General features: G+C 44.7%; 1 long non-coding RNA gene across 3 annotated transcripts in view; it reads left to right on the top strand.

The window, feature by feature from the left end:
- The window catches only part of LOC109287592, a 17,048-nt gene extending 5,705 nt beyond the window's left edge, over window positions 1-11,343 (top strand). The window contains exons 2-4 of one of the 3 annotated variants that reach the window (XR_002094910.1): window positions 5,123-5,246; window positions 6,535-6,622; window positions 10,804-11,343. This is a non-coding gene — a long non-coding RNA (uncharacterized LOC109287592). Of the gene's footprint in view, window positions 1-5,122; window positions 5,247-6,534; window positions 6,623-7,433; window positions 7,759-10,803 lie in introns of those variants that run through there. The other 2 variants (XR_002094907.1, XR_002094908.1) reach the window with 2 other exon arrangements.
- Window positions 11,344-11,943: the final 600 nt, after the last annotated feature.

Here is an 11,943-nt window from a genome sequence, read left to right as displayed (position 1 = left end):
ACACATTAAATCTGACTTTTAGGTTATTAAGGTGAAAAGAACTAAGAAGGCCTTGGGAAGTGTGTTAGCCTTATCGGGGGGGGGGGGGTGAAATCAAACTGCTTTCTCTAAATAACACCTGACTACAGAAAAGCCAGAGGATAAACATAAAAAGGGAAAATCCTTGCCAGTGTTGTTGTTCTGCAAGGGCTGTGGATGAGTTTGGGGGCTTGGGGCATTAACTACATCACTTCCATTTATGTCAGTGCAAACTGCAACAGCTAACTCCCTGAACATTTCTCTGCAAACATCCCCTTTGGTATTGTGTCTGAATACCACAGAAGAAAAGGTGGGCAGAATTTATTAGCCTGTGATTTTATCTGCTCTAGAAAGGACTAGTACAAGGAGTGTGGCATCATTCAGGATGCAGGACAAGTAGATAGACATAAAGGATAAAGCGAAACTATAAAGAGGACCTAAAATACTCACTTTCAGTTGTGCCCAGGAATTAAACATTCAATGATGATAAAATAAAAACCTTGCCAAAACTCTCCAATTCCTACAACTGAATTCAAAGTTTCCCTTTGTAAAAAATGATTTTATAAAAATGTTGTCCCTAGAGGACCCAGAAGTTCACAAAATACACAACATGCCAATGATCATGATGCCTTAAAAGTTACAGCACAAAACTTAAGATCCAATAGACATGTCTCCCTTTTGGATTTGCACCTTGATTTTATGTGAAGGAAGAAGATATCAAATTTAGGTTTCTCAGCTGGAATGGAAAAGACTTGAATTAAATATATATCTCTGGCATCTTCCTGTGGGAGCTTGGGTAATCACTTAAACTGCCTATGTATGTCTGTAAAATGGGCAATATGACCCTTCTTTCCCTGACCTCATGGAGGAGTTCTGGAGTTGCATTTAGACCTCCTTTCTGAGTTCTGATCAGAATCTGGCATCTGGAGCTGTGCAGATGCCAGATACTATGAAGACATGTGCCACATTAAAACCCACACAGGTAATAAAGGAAAGGAAACAAATGCATCAGGACTCTCATGGGTTATGTTTCCCAGGAGGTTTCCAGAACAGTGTTGCAGACCTGAGGGTCTGGTTAAATGGTAATTCTGGGTGGCTCATGGAGCTCTTAACCCCTGGACTGTTCGCACATTAACAGTTTAAAGTGGTTTTAAGTAGGGCTGTGTGATGCTTTGGACAGAGCTTCGGATCTGGAGAAGCTTTGGACGCTTTGGGGTCCAAAGCAGCACATCCAGGTGGAGGTGTTGGCTTCATTAGGCTTCCCGAAGTGGTTCGGAGCTCCCAAAGAGCTTCGCAGCTGCCTCGGAGGTCCGGCCATAGGGTATAATGGGAAAACAATAAAATACCTATAATTTTGTTGTTTTTGTCCAATTTGGATGAAATTTTCAGGCATGGTAGCCTCTAATGAGAGCATGAAGCCTGCCAAGTTTCAAGAAGATCAATGCAGGGGTTTGGGGGGGAACTGCACCCCAAATTCTTGAAAACAAAACTCCTGTCACATCTACGTGTTACGTCACAGGGGGGTCAAAACTGAAGGGGTGGTAACTCTTACTGAGGCCACAAAGCCTGCCAAGTTTCAAGGAGATCAATGCAGGGGTTTGGGGGAACGGCTCCTCAAGCTGTGGACAAGCAAAACTCGTGTCATGGGTGACACTGTGTGTTAAGGCGCAGCAGGGTGACAGCTGCAGGGATGGTGGCCCCTGCTGCAGCCACGAAGCCTGCCAGCTTTGAAGGAGATCGGTACATGGGGGTTCTGGGTCCCTGCATCCCTAGCTGCTGACAGACAAAACTCGTGCCATGGGTGCTTGTGGGACTGACTGTCTTGGGCTTGGGGCGTGGGAGACACTATTGCAGGCCTGGCTGCTAAAGCTACTGTGTTACCAGTTACCAATCAGTCATGATTCACTCAGCCACCAGCTCAGTACACAGGACCTAGGTAATGTAGCCAGTTCATTGCTATCAATTAGCACTTACAAAACAAGGCTAAGGAGAGGAAAGAATAAATACAGACAATCAATTGCCCCAAGAAACTTGGCAGGTTTCATGCTGTCAGCAGAGGCTACCATCCCTATAAGTTTCATCCAAATAGGACAAAAAACAACAAAGTTATAGATATTTCATTGATTCCCCATTATACCCTATGGCCAGATCTCCGAGGCAGCTCTGAAGCTTTGGAGCCGCTTCAGCTAGATTGAGGTGCAAACCCAGATCCGAAGCCGGATGGGATCACTGCCGACTCACGCAAGCCTAGTTGTAAGTACTCATTATGCGGCTCAAAGTTAAGTCACTCCAGGGCAGGATTATCTCTGATCTGCACTGTGCAGCTCCTGTTCCATTAAGGTGGGGCTACTCTCCACAGATGTGCTGCCCAGGCTAAAATCCTCCAGTATCCCAGTATCTCTCACACCTGCAACCATAGAGCAGGGATAGAAGCCTGCTCTGGTTCACCAGCCCTCTAGTGGCAGTTCACAGCTACAGCTCCTAGGTTTGCCCCTGCTCACCAGGCCTCTAGTGACAAGTCAGAGCTGTGCAGGTAGAAGACAGTAATAGAAGGTTTCTAGACTAAGGGTGTGACTGGTCTAAACCCCAAGCTAGCACTAACACCAAGCAATATTTTTGTGGCTCACCGTAAGGTGAAGCAAAGCCCTGAGATGCATCTGAATCAAACTAGGACTTGGAACACTCTGCACTTCACTTGTCTCAGTTCATCATATGAGCTGGACAGGGGTTGTCAACTGGGGGTACATGTACCCCCAGGGGTACTTAGAAAGGTTGTAGAGGGTACGTGCAGGTGAGTGGGTGGGCAGGGATGCATATTTGCCTCTTACCCAGGGGAGGGGGAAGGTAGCTTGGGCACTGCCAGCCCCATGCAGCACACTGCAGCAGCTCCCTGACCCCCACCCCAGCTCATGGTCCTGATTGGCTGCTACTCCTGCAGCAGAGCTGCGAGGGTCTGAATGGTGGGGGGTGGGGTGCGGGTGAGATCAGCATGCTGGGCAGGGCAGGGCAGGCTGTGGGCCATTGCAGGTTGGGGCCAGGGCAGCACCGGGCTGTTCCCAGTGGGGTGCTGGGCCAGGCTGTGCTGGGAGAGGGTTGGGGGAGCTACAGCAAATTTTGGGGTGGCTGCAGCCCCTCCTGTAGCCCCACTCCCAGTGCCACTGCTGCCAGCTTGTTGAGGGGGTGCAGGCAGGAGGCTCTCACCACTGCACATACTGTGGGGGAGCCGGGGGGGGCACATGCTGCACCCCTATTCCATGCCTCACATGCCACATCTCACATCTGTCATGGGATGGGGTCCCAAGGATGGCCATGTTACCCCTAAGGCCCCTCAACCATGCCAATTTGACCCAATGGGCACCCTCTATTCTCACCTGCCATATTGTGATGTAATTATAAAAAATAGGGAGGCTGCCTTCAAGGCTACTTGAACATGATTCTGATAGACCCTCTGAACCCTGTGGGTCCCCAGACCCCTTGTGGGTCCCATTTCACAATGGATGTCTCGGGACACCCCAGCCTTATGGGCTATATGCATGGCTCCAAACCTTGCCTTTACCATGCCCCAAGCCTTGCAGGTGGTATTGACACAACGTCCCTCCAAGGGCTTGGTTTCACTCAGCCCTCAGGTCATTACAGGGCTCCCCATGGCCCTGTCCCGGTCTCTGCACCCACGCTGGCGCCGGGGTCTGTTCACCCCCCCCCCAAACACTGCGACCTCTGGTGCTGGCGCCAGTGCACCCCGTATACCGTGCCCACACTGGCACTGGGGTCCCCACACTGTACTGGGCCCCTAATGAGGCCTCGTCCTTCCCCAATAGCTTCACCCAAACCACCAGTCTTATAAACAAAACTGAAAAATGCAAGCCCCTAGGCTATACCATAACGCAAGTTACGTAAGGTGTGCTCTGCTCCTTAACATTACCAGGAGCAGAACTTAGTCAGGCCTCTTCCCTTCACTTCCTCTAGGAGGGCTCTTCCCCCCTTGGCCGCTGGCAGAGAACTGCCCTCCCTAGTTCCACCCTGGGGTTTATATGGGCCCAGGGCCCTGCCTCATCTGGTCAGCTGACCAGGTGCAGGCTAATTTGCTCGCTAGCCTGTTGCCCTGGTAACCTGCACCTGGGCTTCTGCTTGTCTCTTTGGGCTCTCCCCAGGCAGTTTCTGCTCTTCTAGCAGCAGGCACCTTAGTGCCCTGTGACAACGCCCCAATGCCGTGCCCCTGGACAAGCCTCCAGGCTCCGATTGTCCCACAACCCAGCCCATCTGGGGCCCCATTCACAGTGAATTGGGCCCGGGTCAGGCCGGGTTGTGGGACAATCCCCACAGTGCAGGAGGGAGTAGGGCAGGGGGAGGGGTGATTCGCACCTGCCCCTGCCCCACTCCCTCCTGTACTGTGGGTGTCTCAAGCCCCAGCCCCATTGCCCACTCACTGCCATGCAGGTGGGGGGCAGATCAAGGTGCCTGCGGTGAGGGAGGGGGTGCAGCAGGAGCAGGGGCTGGGGTGACTGGGACCCTGGCCAGGCCAAGTGGTGGGACAAGCAGAGCCCCCCATGGCCCTTTTCCCTCCCCTTGCCCCTTTACCCCACAAACTTACCTGCTGGGGGGGTGCACACACACGTGTTCAGTCCCCCCCCCTTATACTTTATTTTCTCTTTTCACCTATGCAGCACCTGCCCCAGCCCCACTCCCTTTCTCACCACAGGGCCTCTATCTGCCCCTCTCCTCCTTTAAAAACAAGAAAAAAATATAACGGGGTACATGAGTTAAAACTTTGAGACTGAAGGGGTACACGTGTTAAAAAAGCTAGAAAACCCCAACTCTGTAAAAGCAAAATTTTTTTATGCATGAATTTACCCTCTACATCTTGACCTCTTCTCCCAAGAATTACTGAATAAAAATTATTGTACTAGCAACAACCATTCAGTCTGGACACTGCCCACTTTGGACAAACAACTTCACACACAGCCATCTCTTGAAGTGGCAGCAACTTCATGTTAAGGATACAAGGGCTGACTGTTCAGTCCCCTTATGCTGACACCTGCTTACTGAGTTAAAGATAATTTAATGGTGATAGCACTAAATCACTCTCCACTTCTTCCCTTTAAAGACAACATGGACTTCCTTGCCAGACTGGGACATACTTAAATTATGGCATTTTTCATCTTGATTGTCAATTATAATCTACTGGAAGTTAGAGAAGAAGAGGCTGCAATTACACTTTGTACATTAAAGTAAGTGGAATAAAAAGAAGCAGCATTTAATGATTATGGCTGCTTGCAGATGTGAAAAAAAAAACAAATAAGGTGTGCTGTTCTTTAAACTTGGTGTGCTCCCATACCAAACCTAGCACATGCCCAGAAGAAGCAACGTGTTGGTTCAAGCCAGCTCTGCAGTGTCTGTATAGATTGGGCGCTTTAGTAGGGCTTTTTTGGCACTTTAATCTAATAGCTGATTGAATCAGCTATTAGATAAAAGTGCTAAAAATCCCTGCTGAAGTGGATCTATACAGACACTGCAGAGCCAGGTAGAACTAACATACTCTTTCTTCCAGTAAAGTGTGGTTTGGTTTGGGTTGTTTTCCACATCTGCAAGCAGCCTTTATGGTTCCTGGCTGTTGGTTAAAAAGTACAATATTTATTTAGGGTGTTTCTTTATTTTTACACTGCTATCTAGTTGACCAGCGCAAAAGACTGGGGCACAGGAGGCCTGGACTCCATCTCTTCATGCTTCCCCTGACTCACCCTGTTGAATTCCTTTAATTGCTATGATCTATATTTCTCCATCTATCCAAAATGGACAATAACTCTTGTCACTGTAAGTACTTTGTAAAGCACCCTGCAGCAGGCTCCATGTCTTAGGAGCTGCAGCCCTGTAGCAAGTGACAAGCAAGTGACTGCAGGCCTGCCTAGGAGCACTGGGCCAGATGATAAGGATAATTGGCTGGCCCAGAGGTAGTTTGAAGGCTCTCAGGGAAGGGAGCTGAGAGAGAAGATTGTAGAATTGAGCTAGAATACTCTCTCAGAGTCTGGGAAAAACTGCAGGGTGAGAGAGATGTAGAAGGATGCAAGGCAGAGGCTGTAGCACTGAGCCAGAGTACTCTCTAGGGTCTGGGAAGGGCTGCTGGGTGTGAGCTGAGCTGTTTATGCATTTATTTCTGATTGATGGATTAGGTGGTACCCTGTGGGGTAAGTTTTCTCAGGAAAAGAGACTGTGTTATATGAACTGACAACATGCTTTATACCCATAGATAAATGGCATGATTTGTATTGCAAAGCATTATTACTTTCAATGCTGCTCGTCAAGCAACTTTGCCCTTTCTTTGCCTATTATGAGTGGAAATGGCTCTAGATCAAAATCTGTATAGAAACCTCCTCCTTGGATCACCTCTCAAAATTTGTCTCTACCCCAGCAATCTGATAAAGGCTCAGCTAGTTAAGCATTGTAACCACTGCCTCATATTGGCTAAGAATTGCATATCTCTTACTTATGTTACCATTACTGACATTTACTTTCTTCTAGGTACCACAAGACCTACAGACAGCAACCAGGCTGGACTTCATTGTGCTGGTCTGTTACCCTGTTTCCTACTTGTTTCACCCTGGTACAGGTATCTGTCTCATCCACCTACTTTATCTTGCCTTTTAGATTGAAAGCTCTTTGTAGCAGGGGCTGTTACCTATCATCTGTCTGTACAGTGATTCAGCATCATAACCCTCTCACCTGATTGGCATCTAGGAGGCATCACAAAACAAAAATGGACCAGTAATTATAGCATATCTTTCTCCATTCATGTACTTTTATTCCCCTCAGCTCCTTTTTTCTCTTGCAAGGACAATTGTGTCAATAGGCTTTAACAAACTTAAATCACCGTTCTTTGCCTATGTAAGACCTGAGACAGGGGTAACAAATATGGCCTGCAGGCCAGATCTAGCCTGAAGAGACAAAGGTTTCAGCAGTGTTTGGCTGGGGGGCAGGGGGGCAGCATGATGCACTGCTGCTGGGTGGTGGGAACTTCACCGGTGCTGCAGCTGGGTGTTGGGGGAGAAGCAGTGGTGGCTGGGTCCTAGTGAGCTGTGTCATTCTGGCCCATCTCCTGAAAACCTTGCCAATCACTGATCTAGTATTTAAAGGACTAAAAAGAAGGACAAAAGACTAGGAAAGCCACTGACATTTCTGCTTCCCAATAAAGAATGCAGCTGGAGTTCAGCTCAGAGAACACATGTATAGGTCAGGTTTTCTGGGTTTTCAAATGCCTCTCCTTCCCTGGTTATTTTTATACATCTTATGTAACTAAGAGTCAGAATCTGCTCTGATTCACACTTCTGCGGGAAACAGACATCCAAATAAAGAACCAGGCATCCAAACATAAACTGTCAGCCTACTGCCCTCCTGGAACTAAGCGTAAGTCTTTTCCACAGATTTCAGACTTGCAAAATGCGCCAGCTTCTTGCACATTCAGAGACTGAAGGCTTCTGTCTACAAAGTAAGAAGAGCTGGGGTAGCACCAACACATTGCTTCAGACTGCCCTGCTATTGAACCTTAACCTTTATGCAGAAGCCAGCCTTTAAGAGTAACAGGGAGCTTGGTTTCTGCGCATACCCAGTTCCTGGCTCCTCTTCTGAGGAGACTTATCCTAAGTCTCCATAAACATACAAAACTTGTACTTCTTGTTGTGATAATTCCACAGTTATGGGCATAGCCTAAAACGCTAGATTATCTGGAACACAAGTAGGCAACCAATGAAAAATGAATAATGCTTTGCACTTATCCAGTATTGTTAATCCATAAATCCTGAATGCTTTACATTTATGAATGTGTTATTACCCATTTTGGAGAGGAACACAGATATATAAAATGTTCAAAGGACATGCTTTCACAATGGGCAAAACCAAGAAAAGCTCTTGGGTCTCTTGAGTTCCAGTCTGATAGTCCACTGCTGCCATAATTTTTTTTCCATGAGCTAATTAACTCTCTCCACCTATTTGACCATCTCTAAACAGTTTGTGATTGAACAGGAACATCCACTGCCCAGTGATCTTCTCTTCCTAGTTTCTCCTCTTCGTAAAAATCTACCAGTTGAGGATCTGGACCTACATTCCTACAAAAAGCACTGTGCCATTCTGCTCAGTTGCATGTTCCTAATGTTGCATCCCCATGAGTCCAACATTTTGGTTGCTAAATGTTTAGCTACTTCCTTCCAGGACAGAAAACAAATTGTGCAAGAAAGAATTAAGCTGAGCAGATTTAGATTTGCCAGACAAAACTTTGAATAATCTTGTAGTTGAACCATACTAGAATCTGGGGACTCTAAAATCAATATCGGTGTAATGAAGGAATCCAACTGACTAAGGTGGCACCATAAATATCAATTGTTTTAAGTCTGTTAGAGTCTAATAGGTTCAGCAACACTTACTGAAGAAAGGCCCTGACCCTGCTTATCAGTGGTCATGACATTAAACTGGTATAGTAATTCAAACATATGCAAAAGGTTTCAATGCACATTTAGTGGTTGTTGGGCAGTAGATTCATATTAATATAAAGATATTTGTATCTTGGGGGAGAAAATGCAGCCAAGAGATCAAAAGAAAAATGGATTTATTTCAACGAATGTTAGTCTGATCATGAAAAAATTCAACTATGTAAAGCTTACTGTACTTTTAAAGGTGTGGTGTCAGGTTGAAATCCAGAAAATTAAAAATGTCCTCTAGTTATGTAACGAATATCTCAAATTCTTTACACCAAAAGAACTACAGAGCAATTTAATTTTTCACCATCACCACTGATGCTCTTTTTTATTTCGCATGTGCATTTATTTTAGCTTGTACAATATAAATATATTAGTCGGTTTAAGTTGTGTTTTCACGCTGTTGCCTTTTCCAGGCTTTGCACATGGCTCTCCTAATCCTGGAAGCCATGTGCAAAGCCTGGAAAAGGCAACAGTTTTAGTCATCTCTACAAGAAAAATCCCTATTATTTGGAATTAAAATCAAAACAAAACACAGAGAAAAATGAAGGAAGAAAGAAACTTTTGTAGTTGACCTCAGATTGCTATTAAAAGGCCATCTATTTAATTGGACGGCCAACACTGATAGCTTCATTTTAATGAAGAAGCATTAAAGAAGTTTTGTACTGAGGTGGGCTCTAGTCTCTCTCCCAGTTTTAGTACGTAGGACAGATCCTCTGCAGAATGTGCACATCAGATCTATCTGCTTGGGGTAGGACCTCACTAGCTTGCTAGAAGCTGGTCACAGGTCCTATCCCTGGTACTCTCCATTTTCTGTCTTCTTTATTAAAATCTATGGATATCCTAATCCTAACCCCCCTCAATAATTTATTTTATTCTACTCCTCTGGCCTCTTCTTTAAATCAAGGTAATTGTTGTGGATCTTTATCAAATGGCTTTCTTTATTTAGTAATCATAGCTTTTGCTTTATTTGCTTTGGCACTGATATCTATAAAAATAAAAGAATACTCTAATTCCTTTTCTCACAAACCCTTTTCTGATCAAACCTGGCCCCTGATTCTGATGCCCTCATGAACAGCATCTGCCACCCAGAAGATGCTTAAATCATCAAAAATAAGAGTTCCAGAAATTATCTCCATGCTTTTCAAATGATAGCACCTTATGCACCTATGCACCAAATCACTTTAATAATCATATCAGTATACAACATATGATAGAAACCAACTCTTCCCATCAAGGCCCTTCTTCTGTTACACAAGAATAACATTCAGTCCTACCACTCCTTTAGACTTTGGAGGACTGTGAAAGACTGAAAGGAGTTCTGTCTTCCCTTGTTTCTCTGCTTCTGCCTTTACGGATGAAGTTGCAAGTTGCTGATGGATCACTATTCACTTCTCAGGAAGCCTTCTGCAACATACTGGAAATATTTAAAAGATGACTTTTCTTTGCCATCTGCTGTGTGCTGTATGTGACCTGAGGAACAGTATACACTAAAAACATGACATGCACTTTGATTAGATTTCCTTTTTGTTAATTATCCTTCTAACTTGCTTCTGCCTGTTTTCCACATTCCCCAATCTTCTTCCTACCTTGTCACACTCCACTACACACTTTTGACTTGGGAAAATAAAATGCTCAGGTCTCAACACAAAAGGGACAATAATGGATGTTCTGCATACTGACGTTCTGCCACTGAAATGTAGCAGATACAGAGTTAATTATAACCAACTAGCTCCAGTGGTTGCATCCAAACAGTGATGAATAGGTTACAGGCAGAACAAATATGATGGTATCTGACTTCTAGAGTCTAAAGTGGCAATCTCTGACTTCCTTGTATAGTCTACAAGATACTTGAAGGGTGAAGCAGGTCAACATGTTCTCTGTTTCTGCTTCCTGCCTCTGGAATAAACATCACACAGAAATATTTTCAGCTGCATCTTTCTTATTGCTGATTCAAGGTGCTAAGTTGACAGCACTGGAAATTTGGTTTTGTTTCCCCCTGAAGCAGCTGCAGTAACAGAGAGCAGTGCGTGCAAGCTTGACTACAGTGTCCATTCTCCACCCATCAAAGATGTACCAGAAGTGCCATTGCTAGAGTTTGTACTGATTAAGAAAATGTAGAAGTATTTTTCTGTGCTGGTACAACCAAGAGTGAGAGCTGTAGAATGCCCTAGAGAAATGTAACACCACCATGCTTTCTGCAGCTTCTAAAATGGGTGATACCAGTGCTAACAGGAAAAATCCCATCTACACATATTCCTGGTGCAGACAAGGTCCTGACAGAGAGGAGGCACTTAGTTCAAACTTTGTACTTGGTCCATAGAATGAGAACATCTACAAGGTCTCTACTCTGAGAGCGGAGTCGAGGAGGTGGATCTCTTCCCAATGAGAACAGGCTGGAGAGTTTCTTACTCAAGTCTCAAAAGCTCATGAACAGCTTTCCAGAAGACTCGGATTGAAACCAGACACCTAGATGTGAAGGCTTCTGCATGCTTAATGAATTGAGGATACCATTCAGCTCCATCTTGACTATTTTAAGTACAAGGGCAAGTGCCTGATTTTTGTAAGTAGGGTTTCTGTGCTATATGTGTATGATTGTATTGTCATGTGTTTATTTTCCCTTATGAAGAGAGTGTGCTGATTTTCACGTTTCCTTTTCTCATGCTTATATTACCTGATTGCTGTGTCCCCTAAGCAGATATTATGGAAGAAGCTGAGCCATTGTAAAGCATATATGATTTTACCAGCTTAATTTTTCACTTAGACGCATAGAGAGTGGGGTAAAAGTCTCATGTGGTATAAAACAAAAGTATCCCAAGCTTATCTAATCATGGAAACATTGACATCTGGGCTAGAAGTCATACAAAAAATATTTACTTTAAATATATGCTCTTTAAAGATGGTGGATAGCAAGGGTGTTGCTAAGACTTAAGAACAGGAGACTAGGAATCTGATAGCCACGTTCTGTTCTTAACCCTGCCGCTATCTGGCTGGATGATGTTGGACAAGCCAAGAGACTTCCTTTGTGCCAAAATGTTTCTATCTATTAAATAAGTATATTAGTGTCCCAGCACAAAAGTGTGTTATGAGAATTAATGTTGAAAAGCACTTCAAAATCCTTGATACAATTATTTTAAGTAAGAAACGCTATAATAAATTAGAATATGAAGGCACCTTCTGAAGAGGCAATTATGTGGGGCTAGAATGAATAGTAGGAAGGTTGTGAGAGGTCGTAGAGGCAACCAACAATGGACATCTCAATCTTTTTTTTCCAAGATAAATAACTAGGAAGCCAAACCCAGGTTGGACAGAGCTCTCTCCTAGTTGTACTAAAGGAGAGACACCTCTAAATATAGAATGATTGGCCTATCGTTCACGAAGAATAACTGTTGAGTAATATTATTATCCATTCCAACAAAAGAAAAACTTTCCAGTGAAATTACCACAGGGGAAATAACATGAG

This window comes from Gavialis gangeticus, unplaced genomic scaffold (genome assembly GCF_001723915.1).
Source record: "Gavialis gangeticus isolate Ggan-Ray unplaced genomic scaffold, GavGan_comp1, whole genome shotgun sequence".
In the NCBI taxonomy this organism is placed as follows: Eukaryota; Metazoa; Chordata; order Crocodylia; family Gavialidae; genus Gavialis; species Gavialis gangeticus.
This window is presented reverse-complemented; position numbering and strand designations above follow the sequence as displayed.